Raw genomic sequence first — 15,657 nt, 5'->3', positions numbered from 1 at the left:
TGCTGATATGAGTGTTCGTGGAGTTGTGGATAATGTGGAGGGCAGTTGTAGGTTGCAACAAGACATTGACAGGATGCAGAGCTGGACTGAGAATTAGCGGATAGAACTCAACGTGGAAAACTGTGAAGAGATTCATTTTGGAAGGTTGAATTTGAATGTAGGTAACAAGATTAAAGGCGGGATTCTTGGCAGTGTGAAGAAACATTTGTGCCCACATTTTCGGACCCCTCATAGTTGCCATGCAAGTTGATAGAGTTGTTAAGAAAGTATATGCTGTGTTGGCTTTCATTCGCAGGGGGATCAAGTTAAAGAGCCTCGAGATTATGCTGCAGCTCTATCAAGCACTGGCTCGACCACACCTTGAATGTTGTGTTTAGTTCTTGTCACCTCAGTATAGGAAGAATATGGAAATTTTAGCGAGAGTGCAAAGGAGATTTACCAGGATGCTACCTGGACTTCAGGGCATGTCTTATGACGAAAGGTTGAGGGAGCTAGGCATTTTCTCATTGGAGCGAAGAAAGATGAGAGGTGACTTGATGGAAATGGACAAGACGATAAGAGGCATAGGAAGAGTGGATAGCCAGAGGTTTTTTTTTCCCAGGGTGGCAAAGGGTGGGATAATTTGAAGGTGATTATAAGAAGGTTTTGGGAGATGTTAAGGATATATTCTTTACACAGAGAGTGGTGGGTGTGTAGAATGCACTGTCAGGAGTGGTAGTAGTGTCAGATATAATAGGGTCACGTAGCGACTCTTGGGTTAGCATTTGGATGCTCATAAGATGTGGATTACTTTGATCTTAGAGTAGGATAAAAGATCAGCACATCTTTGAGGGCCTAATGGTTATATCGAGATGGACCGAATGACCTCCTCTGGTCTGTATGATTTGATGATTATGTCTACGTGGCTCCACATTTCTTATGGCAGTTTTGCACCTTACCTGCTGTACTGTCCTATGCTCAAATACAGTAACTGCTGTTACTGAGTCTAGGTGGTGGAGGAAAAAGATGTTTGTGGATGTGGTGATGATCACGCATTCCGTGAATGGGGCCGTTAATCCGGTCCAATTGTAAAGCCTTGCCTGACATATGGAAAAGTTGAGTGCCAGAGACACTGATGCACTGGTACCTGACTCTGATTGAGACAGTAATATTGTTCATGTGTAACTAAAGGATGACTTGGTGATGGGATACCAGTCTCTGTGGAGCTATTTCACCTTCCTGGAACACTCTGGAACTATGGATGTGATCTGCCACCTCGAGATGATAGCACGTTTATTATTGATATGGGCCGAATGACCTCCTCTGGTCTGTATGATTTGACGATTCCGTCTATGTGGCTCCCTATGTCTTATGACAGTCTTGCACCCTACTTACTTGGTAACCTGTCCAGTTGTCCTATGAGGTTTAATATGGATTTGAGGAAACTTGCATTCACCTGGAAGGGGGTAGTTGTCTGGAATGCACTTCCAGGGAGAATAGTTGAGATGGGTAACATCCAAACTTTACAGAGTTTCAGAACGTTCAAGGCTATGGCCAAGTGCGAAAAAGTCTTAGCAGTATTTTGTTCTATTCATTCACAGTATGTAGGCGTCACTGGCAAAGTTAGCGTTTATTGCCCCAGAGGGCTGCTCAGAGTGAATTGCTGTGGATCTGGAGTCATGTGTAGAACAGAGCAGGGTAAGGATTGCAATTTTCTTCTCCAAAGTGCATTTGCGTAACACTTGGGCGCTTCCAACAATTGGTAGTAGGATCATGGTCACCATTTAGATTCTTGAATTTCAGATTTTCATTGAAATCAAATTGCACCATCTGCCGCATCAAGATTTGAATCCAAGTCCCCCGAGCATTACCTGGGTCTCTGGATTAACAGTCAAGCAGCAATACACTATATCATTGCCTCCTTTATTGATAGAACAGTTGAGAAGAAGTAAGTGGACCATTCCAAACCGCATGACTGTTTAATTTCATCCATATGGCTTCCTAATTTTCTGGGTTTCCTGCACCTTATTTCCACTCCTCACCCCGCCGCCCCCCACCCCCACCGCCTTCGAGACAGTTGGCACATTAATTATCTGACATCCTTTCGACTAACCAGGTGGCAACCTACTTACTTGAATCCTACTCAGAGATCCTCTCAGCACCCAACATTTAACATACTCATGACACATTCACATGTGCGTACACATACACATGTCAGCAGCTCTCAAAATGACGAGCTCAGGTTCCGAAATTTCAATTTCAGATTAAGTAGCTGAATGCTGCAAATAATTATGCAGTAGAAGGAGTGGAAACAATGCACAGCATTCCTGAAGGAGCCATGATTGCAACTTCCTGACAGAAATGAGAAAGAGACTTATGGGGTACTTATGTACGAAGCACATAAATTCCTGACGATTGGCTTATGCCCGAAGCGTTGATTCTCCTGGTGCTCAGATGCCACTTGGTCTCCTGTGCTTTTCCACCACCACACCCTTGACAGAGAAAGCTAACACACAGATGCATCAAGTAACTGCGAAGGCTAAGGGAATGTTGGCCCTTATTTCCAGGGGTTTGGAGTCTTAGAGTGGTGAAGAATTACTGAAAATGTACCAGGTGCTGGTGAGACCACATCTGGAGTACTGTGAGCAGTTTTGCTCTGCTTATTTAACGAATGGTGTTATTTCTTTGGCTCAGAGAGAGCTCACTTGGGTGATCTCTGTTTTGCAGGGACTGTCTTGTCAGCAAAGGTTAACCAGGTTGGGACTCTACTCACTGGAGTTTAGAACAGTGAGAGGTAATTTCATTGTAATGTACTGCATTCTTGACGGGGTCAATGCCAAGAAGATGCTTCCCCTCATGGGGGAATATTGTACCAATGGGTACACTCTCAGAATAAAGACTTCCAAAATTTAAGACTGAAGTGAGGAAGAATTTCCTTCAGATGGTTGTGTGTCATAGGAATACCTTGCCTTGGAGAGTTGTGGGGCAGAGTATCTGTGTGTATTTAAGGCTGAGATCAATAGATTTTTGGTCAGTCGCAGAATCAAGGTTTGGGAGGAAATGGCATGAAAGTGGATGTGAAGCAAGGCAATCTGTTTTGATCCTTAAAAATAGCATTTCAGGTTCAAGCAGCAAAATGGCCTACTCCTGTCCCTATTTCTTTTCGTTTTATGCATGCAAAATGATTCGCCAGACTGTTGTCAATTATGGGAAAATTATAAATCTGATTAAGGATTAGCATTAATAGAGGCTGAGAAGTAACTCAGAAGAGTTTAACGATCAATAGGTGGAGGTGGAATGGAATGGATAGATAGCATAACATTGAAATAATTAAACGAGGGCAAGGATTTAGAGAATTTTATGGAAAGGGATTTGGGGAGATTCCTTCTTGTCCCAGAAAATTGTAACCATTTGCAACTTGTGGGAAAGATAATACACTACAAGCGTAATGCTGATGCACTTGAACTGCTGTATTCGAGAAAGTTTCAACGCAATAGCTGAAAGGTTGATTTCAGCTGATGAGATCTTTTTCATTTGGATAATAACAAGGAGTCAAAGAAAAATATTAAACGTTAATCAGTGTTTTCTCACGGAAGTGAGCCGGATGTTTAATTCCACAGAAAATTCGAACTCAAAACAAATCATAAATTTACATTGAAAGAACAGTGGCAGGCTGCCTGCACAACTGTGGTTAGAATGTAAACTTTTTTTTTGCTTAGAAACAACACTGGGCCAAAAAAATCATGTAAACAAAGTAGACGTTACCTGATTCCAATGTTCCCAATGATCATGGAGCCGAGAAATGAATTTCACAGTCTAAGGATATATTTAGGACTGAGATGAGGAGACATTTCTTCACCTGGAGAGTGGTGATCCTGGAGAATTTCCTTATCAGTTGAAGACAAAAGCACTGCATGTTTGGAAGAAGGAGTTTGTTATAGTTCTTATAGATCAAAGGGTCTGGGGAGACAGTGGGTGCAGGATATCGAATTGAATGGTCAGCCATTATCATGTTGAATGTCGGAGTCCGATTGAAGGACCAAATAGCCTACTTAGATCTTATTTTCTCTGCTTTGCTGCTGTCAGTATAACTGCGTGCTGGTTTTGTTAACAAATTGAAAATTGGCCTCAGTTCGGAATTGGGTGATCCAACACATCACATTCATAAGCTGTAGGCTCACAGGACTGTGCTGCTTAATGGGTGACGAGGTTACTTGACATTTCACATGTGCCACTCAATCAGTGAAATTAGGAGCAAACAATAGTCATTAAATAATGCACTTTGTTAAAGGGAACTATCAGAGCACGAATTAAAAACAAAACAACTACACAACGCAGATGCTGTAAATCAGGAACAAAAACAGAATTTGCTCAGCAGATCTGGCAGCATCTGTGAAGAGAAATCAAAGTTAACGTTTCAACTTTATCTCAACTGACTGAAAGACTAGTTTGCAATGCTGAATGAAGTGACAGAATACGTTCAATTCTTGTTCTGGCTACTGTTACCATGAGGATTCAACATTGCCCCTTCCCTGAGTTGTTGATGCTCAGGTTAAACCCCAACAGTTATTTCTCTCTCTTGACAGTGCAAGACCATAACAACATGGTGTTTATATAAATTTGCAACCAGTAATCTATCCTGTGCTCTACTTAGGTGATTAAAGCTCTGGGATCAAGCCAATAAGTTTAACAGTTATTTACTCGTTATTAAAAAGACGTTATGCAAAATACAAAATGGCTGTCCAAAATAAAATGTAACACATACAGACCATTCGATGTAAAATTTGAAGGAACTGGGCAGAAAAAAACATGCTGTGGAGATTGTGTCATTTACAAACTGACACATCACTTGCTGTCACAGCTCTTAATTTGGGGGAAAACAAATCATTGGATTCGAAAAGTGAAATTGCTTTTCTTTCCATAGATTCTGTTAGACCCATTGAGTTTCTCTAGCAAATTCTGCGTTATGTGACTGTATTTGCTGCGTTCAATTTGTAAAGAAATATACTGAACGTAACAGTGATATGGGACAACGTCTGCAGTGTAACTGTGAAGTGATGGAAATGAAACCTGTGCAACTGTAGACAGTGGCATAGAGTCACAGTGGCACAGTGGTTAGCGCTGCTGCCTCATAGCGCCAGAGACCTGGGTCCAATTCCCGCCTCAGGAATTCTGTGCGGGTTTCCTCCGGGTACTCTGGTTTCCTCCCACAATCCAAAAATGTGCAGATTAGGTGAGTTGGGCATGCTAAATTGCCCGTAGTGTTAGTTGAAGGGGTAAATGTAGGGGGATGGGTCTGCGTGGGTTGTGCTTCAGCGGGTTGGCGTGGACTTTTTGGGCCGAAGGGCCTGTTTCCGCACTATAAGTAATTTAATATACAGTACAGAAAGAAAGTCCAACTCGTCCATGCCGACCAGATATCCTCACCTAATCTAGTCGCATTTGGCGCATGTCCTTCTAAACCCTTCCTTTTCAGATACCTCTTCAATGTTGTTATTGTACCAGCCTTCACCACTCCATCTGACTTATTTCATACAGGCACCACCCTCTGCGTGAAAAACTTATCCCTTATATTCCTTTATGATCTTTCCCCTCTCACCCTAAATGTATGCCCGCCAGCTCTGGACAATCCCACCCCAGGGAAGAGATCTTATATATTTACTCTATCCATGCCACTCATGATTTTGTAAACTTTGGTTGGGTCAACCCTCTGCCTCCAAATCTCCATGTAAAATAGCCCAAGCCTCTCCCTGTTTAACATACCCTCCAACCCTGGCAATGTCCTTATAAATCTTTTCTGAACCCTTTCGAGTTTCACAAATCATTCTGATAGCATATATGCTGGCAGATAAAATTCTCCTCAAGTTTCATCCGAGCTACTGACAACATTGGCAGGACTGAATGCTGCCTTTTACTTTGTAAACTTCAAGGGCTGAGAGGAAACTTCCCTAACGCTGGCATTTGTGACATTGCATATCTCTCAGTCCATTGATCTGTATTGGAGATATCCCCATAAGCCAATAGGGAAACGGGAAATAACCTACAATTGACTGCAGAAAACGTCATATTCGCACTATTAGGATTGAGGAATTGTCATTCCTAATCAGACTTATTTCCTAGAGGTTTCACGACCTTTAACATGTTGCTAACCAACCTCATTTATCGTATTTTTGCTAATTTATGTGAACAACCATCTACTATGATACATTCCCCACGAATAATAAGACATCTTATTTTTAGTACTGTTGATTACTTGCAAACCGTTTTAGAATAATCAAGAAAGTCAAAGACAGAAATTCCATTTGTATGTGCTATTTCTTTTTAAAAAACAGATTGTAAGATGGTCAAATCTTCACTGTTATTCCTACAAGGACTGTCTCATCAGAATTGACGAAATGACGACTAAAGTCAAAACAATCAAGGATGAGAGACACTGATTTTATTTTCACTCCAATCATTATCTTTGTGGTATCGTATCATATCAAACCACAAGGGTATTATAGTTTTGCCCGCCAACAGGCTTTCAAAGTCATCTTACTTTAATATTTAACATCTTCACAATTAATGCATAGGATGACTTGAGACGATCCACCAGCCTTTCTCTGAATTTCTTCTTCGTCACTGCGTAGATCCACATCTTTGAACAGGATCTCAAATACCACAGCATGGCTATAGTTTCGGCTGTGAGATAAGTTGGATTTCCAAAGTCTCCTCTGTAATAGTTGATGTTTGTCAGCCTGGTGATTGCAAAGGTTATCACATTTGTCATTCACAGCAGAATGAAACTTCCCGATATAGCAAAGAGGTAAACAATAGATTTCATTCGAGTCTTTATCTCAGGATCACATTGATTGTCAATTGCTTGACTTCAAAATGTCTGCAGGCTTTACTGCTCATTAGTGTATGCCTGATTGTCAATGCATTAAAAAAGCAAATAATAGATTTAAAACGCTAAACTAAACAGATGCTGTTCAACCAGTATATGTCTGATTGTCAATGCATTAAAAAAGGCAAATGATATGGAAAAAAAAAGCCAAACTAAACAGATGCTGTTCAACTAGATGCAACTACTTCTGCAATTGGGGAAAAGAATGCCACACTGAGCTGGCAGTTCCATTTCACAATGCTAATCATGTGTTCACATTCATACGCAAAGAAAAGGGGGATCTCCTTAATAAGCATGAAGGTACAGCTCACAGTTATAAGTGTGACAACAACTCACACGGTACAAACCCTTGTCTTAAACTTTGGGCACCAGATGATGACAAAACAATCAAAAGTGAAGGAGACTGTGAACCAGACTGACAAATCGAGCATAAGACAGGTTCTGTAGCAAATACGTTTAGAAATGCACATTAGAGACAGAAATCACAATGATGAATGATACATAAGAATGATACATATGAATGATTAAGACCAGTAGGTCTGCTGACTGGGACAACACATCCAGTTTAGGACAAGCCAAAAAGAGACACGCATGAGTATTCCTAGAATCATGGCATTCCAACCAGAGCTCTACCAACAGACACATCAAATTGGATACTAAATATCACCCTCTGAGAAAAAAAGAACAGGAAATGACATGACCAACACAGGAAATGCCATCACTACAGTCAATGACATCACCAGCCTGAGGAAACCTAAACACAAAAACAGAAGGCACGACATAACGTCAGCACTTCACTGGATTCTCACTGATGATATTACCTAGTACGGTGGCGAAACTTCTGAAAACGAAACTTCCAGCTCAGCTTACATTCAGAACCACACCTTGAGTTACAATTCTTCTGAAAACTTGCATGTCTTGCATTTCTTTTAATTCATTCACGGGATGAAAATGCCACTCTCCAGGCCAGTATTTATTGCCCAGAAGGTAATTGAGAGTCAAGCCACATTGCTGTGCGTCTGGAGTCATATGTAGGCCAGAAAAGGTAAGAATGGCAGATTCTTTCCAAAAAGAACATGAATAAAACAGACTTTTTTCCGACAATTTTCAGTTTGCATTAACTCTTCCTTCCAAATTTTACTAAATTCAGATTATACCATCTGCCATGATGGGATTTGAATCCAGGACACCACAATATTACCTTGATCTCTGGCCTAATAGTCCAGCGATATTACTACTAGGCTGTTGCCTACCCAGGATGACACTATTCTGGCTTCCTATCTATATTTTCAAAGTGAATGTCCTCACAAAAAAAAGTACACTATGAAAACGACTACTGCTACATCTCTCTGATTAGTTCTGAAGAGGAACGCAATGACGTTTTTAATACATTAACAACTGTTCGATCTCCCCAGATACTCCAAGACCTACCAAGTCTGACCAACACTTCACCTTGTGTACCGAGAATTTTCCACACAATACATTCTGTGTGACTTTTTTGCCCTTCTTTTAACTTGATTATGTCCCTTTGCAAAGTTTCTCTATTTTCCGTGTTACTTATAGTCATAACCATAGAGATGTACAGCACAGAAACAGAACTTTCAGTCCAACTCGTCCATGCTGACCATAACCAAGCCCCATTTACCAGCACTTGGTCCACCTCCCTCTAAGCCCATCCTATTCCTATACTCATCTATATGCCTTTGAAATGTTGTAATTGGACTAGCATCCAACATTACCTCTGGCAGCTCATTTCATTCCTGCCTTGTTTTTTTATTGTCAGCAAACCTAGACAGATTAGCGTTTGCTTTTTCATTTATTTGATTAATATTGTGTGTACATAACTGAGGACCCTGCAATGCTCCTCGCACAGCTCTAAAACTATGATCTTCCAGTTTAAAAGTTCAGTTTACCCCAGTACTGTATTCCTTGCTTTTTAAACAGGCTTCCGAATGTGCTCTGAAATGATCCACAAACCCATGAGTCCCTATCTGCGGACAGAAGCTTTGTTTCGCACTTTACTGTATACCTATTTTAGAAATGTAAGTAAATTATGTCTGCTTCCCAGCAGTTATCGATTCTAGCGGCTGCATTGTCGATTGCATCCACTAAACGTGTCCAATATAATAAATCTCTTGTCAGCCCCTTTGACTTTTTTTTTAACAAACAACTTGTGATTCCACTTTTATTTACAGATGCCTGGATTGGAGAGTTTGAGCTAACGAGAGAAGCTGAGGAGGCTTTAGAACAAATGCAGAGTGCACGTTACGGATTCTGTGACCCTTATTTAGAACAACACACTCACAGACACAGACACAGACGGACATAGACTGACACACACACTGACTGACACACATGCAGACACACACTGTCACAGATAAACAGACACTCAGAGGCACACACACATTGACACAGACAGACACATAGACGGACTAACACATAGGCACATACTCACACAGAGACAGGCACACACACATACATATGCATATACACTCGCAGACACATAAATATGGACAGATAAGCAGGCAGACACACATACACATAGATACACACACACGCACACGCAATCTCTCTTTGCTCATGTGTAGCATTAACACAAATGCATCCAGTCATTTTCCTCTCTTACTGTCATTCATTAATGATACCTTCACGAATTTCATGTTTCTGATTTCTGTAACGAACGGACCACAATTAGAAACGACCTTATTGCAAAACAAAATCGGTTCTGGCAAAAGTTAAAATTTTGCATTCAGTGGCCTGATGAGTTTTTGCAGCAATTTGAGGTCTCCAGAATGCAAAGCTTTTTGTTTTCCATATTAATTACACACATAGAGTCATAGAGCCATAGAGTCATAGAGAAGTACAGAATGGAAACAGATCCTTTGGTCTAACTCATCCATGCCGACCAGATATCCTAATCTAATCTAGTCCCATTTGCCAGCACTTGGTCGATATGCCTCTAAACCCTTCCTAATCATATAATCATGCAGATGCCATTTAAATGCTCTTATTGTACCAACCTCCACCACTTCCTCTGGAAGCTCATTCCACATATACACCACCGTCTGTGTGAAAAAGTAACTGCCTTAGGTCCCTTTTATTTCTTTCCCTTCTCACCCTAAACCTATGCCCTCGAGTACTGGACTCCGTCACTCCAGCAAAAGACCTTATCCTTTATCCTATTCATGCCCATCATGATTTCATAAACATGTACATGGACACCCCTCATCCCCCGATGCTCCAGGGAAAGCAGTCACAGCCAATTCAGCCTCTCCCGAAAAATGATTTGGATGTGAAAAATGTAGGTATAGTCAGTAATTCTACAGATGCCACTCAAAACTTCAGCAAACTTCGTCTGCTACTATGTTTCATTAATCACATCTCGCGCCCTCTCTCTCACACACAAACACACAAACACACACAAATACACAGACACACACCTTCATCAATTTGGCTCTGCTAGATTCTATTAATGATTATCCCTTGTCTTTCTCTCTCTCTCTCTCTCTCACACAAACACACTGACTACTGTCTCTCATCCACACACACACACACACACCTTCAGCAACGTCAGTCTGTTGGTTTCTTTCCCCAGACTGGGTTGGGTTTCTCTAACCATTTCATATGCAAATTAGGCTTGTTCTCTCCAGGGCATGAAAAATCTTTGGCGGATAGGATCAAGGATAACCCAAAGGCATTTTATGCATATGTGAGAAACATGAGAATGACGAGAACGAGGGTAGGTCCGATCAAGGACAGTAGTGGGAGACTGTGTATTGAATCGGAAGAGATAGGAGAGGTCTTGAATGAGTACATTTCTTCAGTATTTACGAACGAGAGGGACCGTATTGTTGAAGAGGAGAGTGTGAAACGGACTGGTAAGCTAGAGGAGATACATGTTAGGAAGGAAGATGTGTTGGATATTTTGAACAACTTGAGGATAGACAAGTCCCCCGGGCCTTACGGGATATATCCTAGGATTATGTGGGAAGCAAGAGAGGAAATTGCAGTACCGTTGGCAATGATCTTTTCGTCTTCACTGTCAACGGGGGTGGTACCAGGGGACTGGAGAGTGGCGAATGTTGTGCCCCTGTTCAAAAAAGGGAATAGGGATAACACCGGGAATTACAGGCCAGTTAGTCTTACTTCGGTGGTAGGCAAAGTAATGGAAACGGTACTGAGGGATAGGATTTATGAGTATCTGGAAAGACACTGATTAGGGACAGCCAGAACAGATTTGTGAAGGGTATGTCTTGCCTTACAAGTCTTATTGAATTCTTTGAGGAGGTGACCAAGCATGTGGATGAGGGTAGAGCAGTGGATGTAGTATACATGGATTTTAGTAAGACATTTGATAAGGTTCCCCATAGTAGGCTTATGCGGAAAGTCAGGAGGCATGGGATAGAGGGAATTTGGCCAATTGGATAGAAAACTAGCTTACCAGTCGAAGTCAGAGAGTGGTGGTAGATGGCAAATATTCAGCCTGGAGCCCAGTTACAAGGAGAGTTCCGCAGGGATCAGTTCTGGGTCCTCTGCTGCTTGTAAGTTTTATTAATGACTTGGATGAGGGAGTCGAAGGGTGGGTCAGTAAATTTGCGGATGGTACGAAGATTGGTGGAGTTGTGGATAGTGAGGAGGGCTGTTATCGGCTGCAAAGATACTTAGATATGATGCAGAGCTGGGCTGAGGAGTGGCAGATGGAGTTCAACCCTGCCAAGTGTGAGGTTGTCCATTTTGGAAAGACAAATAAGAATGCGGAATACAGGGTTAACGGTAGGGTTCTTAGTGAGGTGGAGGAACAGAGGGATCTTGGGGTCTATGTTCATAGATCTTTGAAAGTTGCCACTCAGGTGGATAGAGCTTGTAAGAAGGCCGATGGTGTATTAGCGTTCATTAGCAGAGGGATTGAATTCAAGAGTCGTGAAGTGATGTTGCAACTGTACAGGGCTTTGGTTAGGCCACATTTGGAGTACTGTGTGCAGTTCTGGTCGCCTCACTTTAGGAAAGATGTGGAAGCTTTGGAGACGGTGCAGAGAAGATTTACCAGGATGTTGCCTGGAATGGAGAATAGGTTGTACGAGGATAGGTTGAGAGTGCTAGGCCTTTTCTCATTGGAACGGCGAAGGATGAGGGGTGACTTGATAGAGGTTTATAAGATGATCACAGGAATAGATAGAGTAGACAGTCAGAAACTTTTTCCCCGGGTGCAACAGAGTGTTACAAGGGGACATAAATTTAAGGTGAAGAGTGGAAGGTATAGGGGAGATGTCAGGGGTGGGTACTTTACCCAGAGAGTGGTGGGGGCATGGAATGCGCTGCCTGTGGGAGTGGTAGAGTCAGAATCTTTGGTGACCTTTAAGCGGCAATTGGATAGGTGCATGGATGGGTGCTTAAGCTAGGACAAATGTTCGGCACAACATCGTGGGCCGAAGGGCCTGTTCTATGCTGTATTGTTCTATGTTCTATGTTCTATGACGGAACAGATTAAGGGCTGACCTGATCAAAGTCGTCGAGATCTGAAAGGAGAAGACAGGGGAAATAGAGACAAACTATTCCCACTGCTTGGGGGTTTTAAAACTAGGAGCATATTCTGAGAAGGAGAATGTGGAGATTGCAGATACTGGAGATTCGAGTTGACAGTGTGGTGCTGGAAAAGTACAGCACGTCAGGCAGCATCTGACGAGCAGGACAATCGACACTTCAGGCATAAGCCCTTCATCAAGAATGAACATAGTCCGAGAATTAGTGCCAGACCATTCGAGAGATATGTTAGGAAAGGCTTCTACACAGAAACGGCTGGCGATATTTAAAATTCTCTTGCACTGATAGCAGTTCCATTTGTTAATTTTAAAACTGAAATAGATTAAGTTTTGTTAAGCAAATGTCTGGTGGGATATGTGCCAAATGTAGGCCTACTTCAGATTCCACTTGTTATGTTCTTCTGCTCGGAAGGGGAAAGCTACACCTTGCTTTTGTCTTCATTTTTCTCAGCACAGCTTTTGCCTGGCAAAGTGGGCACTGCCAATATTTGATGATGATTGATTATCTTACATGGAATGCAAAAGTTGTTTTGGTCATTCCCCGTATCTGGAAGTTATCACCTGGCAAATTATCACCTGTATACTTATCCGAAATGTTCAGAGTCCATCAAGCAAAATATTAATTTTGAATGATTTGTGAAATGGACTATACACATATAGATTAGCTAGGGTATTCTTCACATGGAAATGCTTGAAATTATGATAAAGAAGTTAATAAATAATTCAATGATTTAACTGATAAATCAGTTCACTGAGGAGACATTTACCAAGGACGCATATTCCAACTGTCAGCATTTCTTTTTCCCTCACAATTGCAAGTTAAAAGATATTACAAAGCATCATGTCGGGCTTGTCAGCACACTGTTCATTCTCTTCTAGAGAAATAAACTCAATGATTCAGCTTGTCATAAAAAAGATTTACCTAACTAATGAGGAAAACGTTCTGTTTGTGTTGCTGTTTAAAAGAAACAATCAATTGTCTAAAACTCCATGGTGATTCCAGTAGTGGGAGGGGCAATGGGAGGGAGATATGTTTATTAAATGAGCTGCCAGAGGAAGTGGTGGAGGCTGGTTTACATTACAACATTTTAAAGGCATTGGATAGGTCTAGGAATGGCTATAGCTTAGAGGACTATGGGCCAAATGCTGGCAAGTGGAATTAGATTAATTTAAGATTTCTGATTGGCATGAACATGTCCCATCATTAACCAGGTGATGTCCAAGTTGACATTTGAGGCTTAACTTGAGAGCCTTTATTTCGGTTGCTACGTGCCATAAAGTTTAACTTATTGTTTTAGGACGTGTTTGTCTGAGATTTATGCATTAGCAGCTGAATTAACAGACCCATGTCGTGAGTTACCCACAACATAACTAACTGGTTACTGGGTCACAGGGTGACTGCGTGGCCTGAGGAATTCTTCAGCTTAAAAAGTTGTGTTCAAAGGTTTGGCTATTTCAAATGTCTGAGTAGGTTGGAATCACCAGGGAGTTTTAGACAATTGACTGTTTCTTTTAAACAGCAACACAAACAGAAAGTTTTCCTCCTTAGTTGGATAAATCTTTTCATGACAAGCTGATTCATTGAGTTTATTTCTCTAGAAGAGAATGAACAGTGTGCTGATATGATGCCCTGTAATATCATTTAACTTGCAATTGCGAGAGAAAACAAAATGCTGATAGTTGGAATGTGCGTCCTTGGTAAACGTCTCCTCAGTGAACTGATTCATCGTTTCAGTTATTGAATTATTTATTAACTTCTTTATCAGAATTTCAAGCAGTTCCATCTGAATAATACCCTAGCTAATCTATATGCGCATAGTCCATTTCACAAATGATTCAAAATTAATATTTTGCTTGATGGACTCTGAACATTTCGGATAAGTATACAGTAATTATTTTGCCAGATGATAACTTCCAGATACGGGGAATGACCAAAACAACTTTTGCATTCCATGTAAGATAATAAATCATCATCAAATATTGGCAGTGTCCACTTTTTAGGCAAATGGTGTGCTGAGAAAAATGAAGACAAAACAAGGTGTAGCTTTCCCCTTCCGAGCAGAAGAACATAACATGTGGAATCTGAAGTAGGCCTACCTTTGGCACATATCCCACCAGACATTTGCTTAACAAAACTTGATCTATTTCAGATTTAAAATTAACAACTGGAAGTGCCATTAGTGCAAGAGAATTTTAAATATCGCCAACCCTTTCTGTGTAGAAGCCTTTCCTAACATATCTCTCGAATGGTCTGGTACTAATTCTCGGACTATGTTCATTCCTGATGAAGGGCTTATGCCTGAACTGTCAATTGTCCTGCTCCTCAGATGCTGCCTGACGTGCTGTACTTTTCCAGCACCACACTGATCTCCAGTATCTGATATCCAGTATCTTCAATCTCCACATTCGCCTTCTCAGAATATGCTCCTCGTATTAAAATCCCCAAGCAGTGGGAATAGTATATCTCCATCTCCCCTGTCTTCTCCTGTTCAGATCTCGAAGACTTTGATCAGGTCAGCCCTTAATATGTTACGTCCTGGAGCAAACAAGCCTAATTTGCATATGAAATAGTTAGAGAAACCCAGCCGGTCTGGGGAGAGAAACTAGCAGAGTGAGGTTGCTGAAGGTGTGTGTGTGTATGTGTGTGTGTGTGTGTGTTTATTTGTAAGTGGTACCGGCAGAGTGTATGATTAAAGATGGAAACTATAAGTGAGATTGCTGATGGTGTGTGTGTGCACGCGTGGATTAGAGACAGAGTGTATGCGTAGTCTGTGTGTTTGTGAGTGAGAGAGAATGAGTAATGAATAATAGAAACTAGCAGAGCGAAATTACTGAAAGTGTTTGTGTGTGTGTGTGTCTCTTTGTGTGTGTGTATTTCCATTTATTATTTTTTGGATTCATCTGGACTGGGAACAGGGTCTACAATTTAGAAATAATATTTTGAACAGCAGACAGGATCAAATTCTCCAAGAAATACACATCTGACGCGGCGCAGGAAGGCCACTAGAATGTGTCACTCCATGAGATAAAAGACAACGTGGACATTCACAAAGCCAATCTGACCCAAATTTTCAGACTATACTGCTTTGTTCTAGATTCCCCAATCAGTGGAAATAGTTAATCGAACCTGTCTTTTCCTGTTAATATCTTTGAAAACTTGCGTGATTTGTACAATTTATCCTCATAACTTAACCCGTGCAGTCCAGATGCCATTTTTGTTAACCAACATCGTACTCCCTCCATGGCCAATTT

Source organism: Chiloscyllium plagiosum, unplaced genomic scaffold, assembly GCF_037043375.1.
Source record: "Chiloscyllium plagiosum isolate Xiang-an unplaced genomic scaffold, Cpla_swu_hap1 HiC_scaffold_40, whole genome shotgun sequence".
Taxonomy (NCBI): domain Eukaryota; kingdom Metazoa; phylum Chordata; class Chondrichthyes; order Orectolobiformes; family Hemiscylliidae; genus Chiloscyllium; species Chiloscyllium plagiosum.
This window is presented reverse-complemented; position numbering follows the sequence as displayed.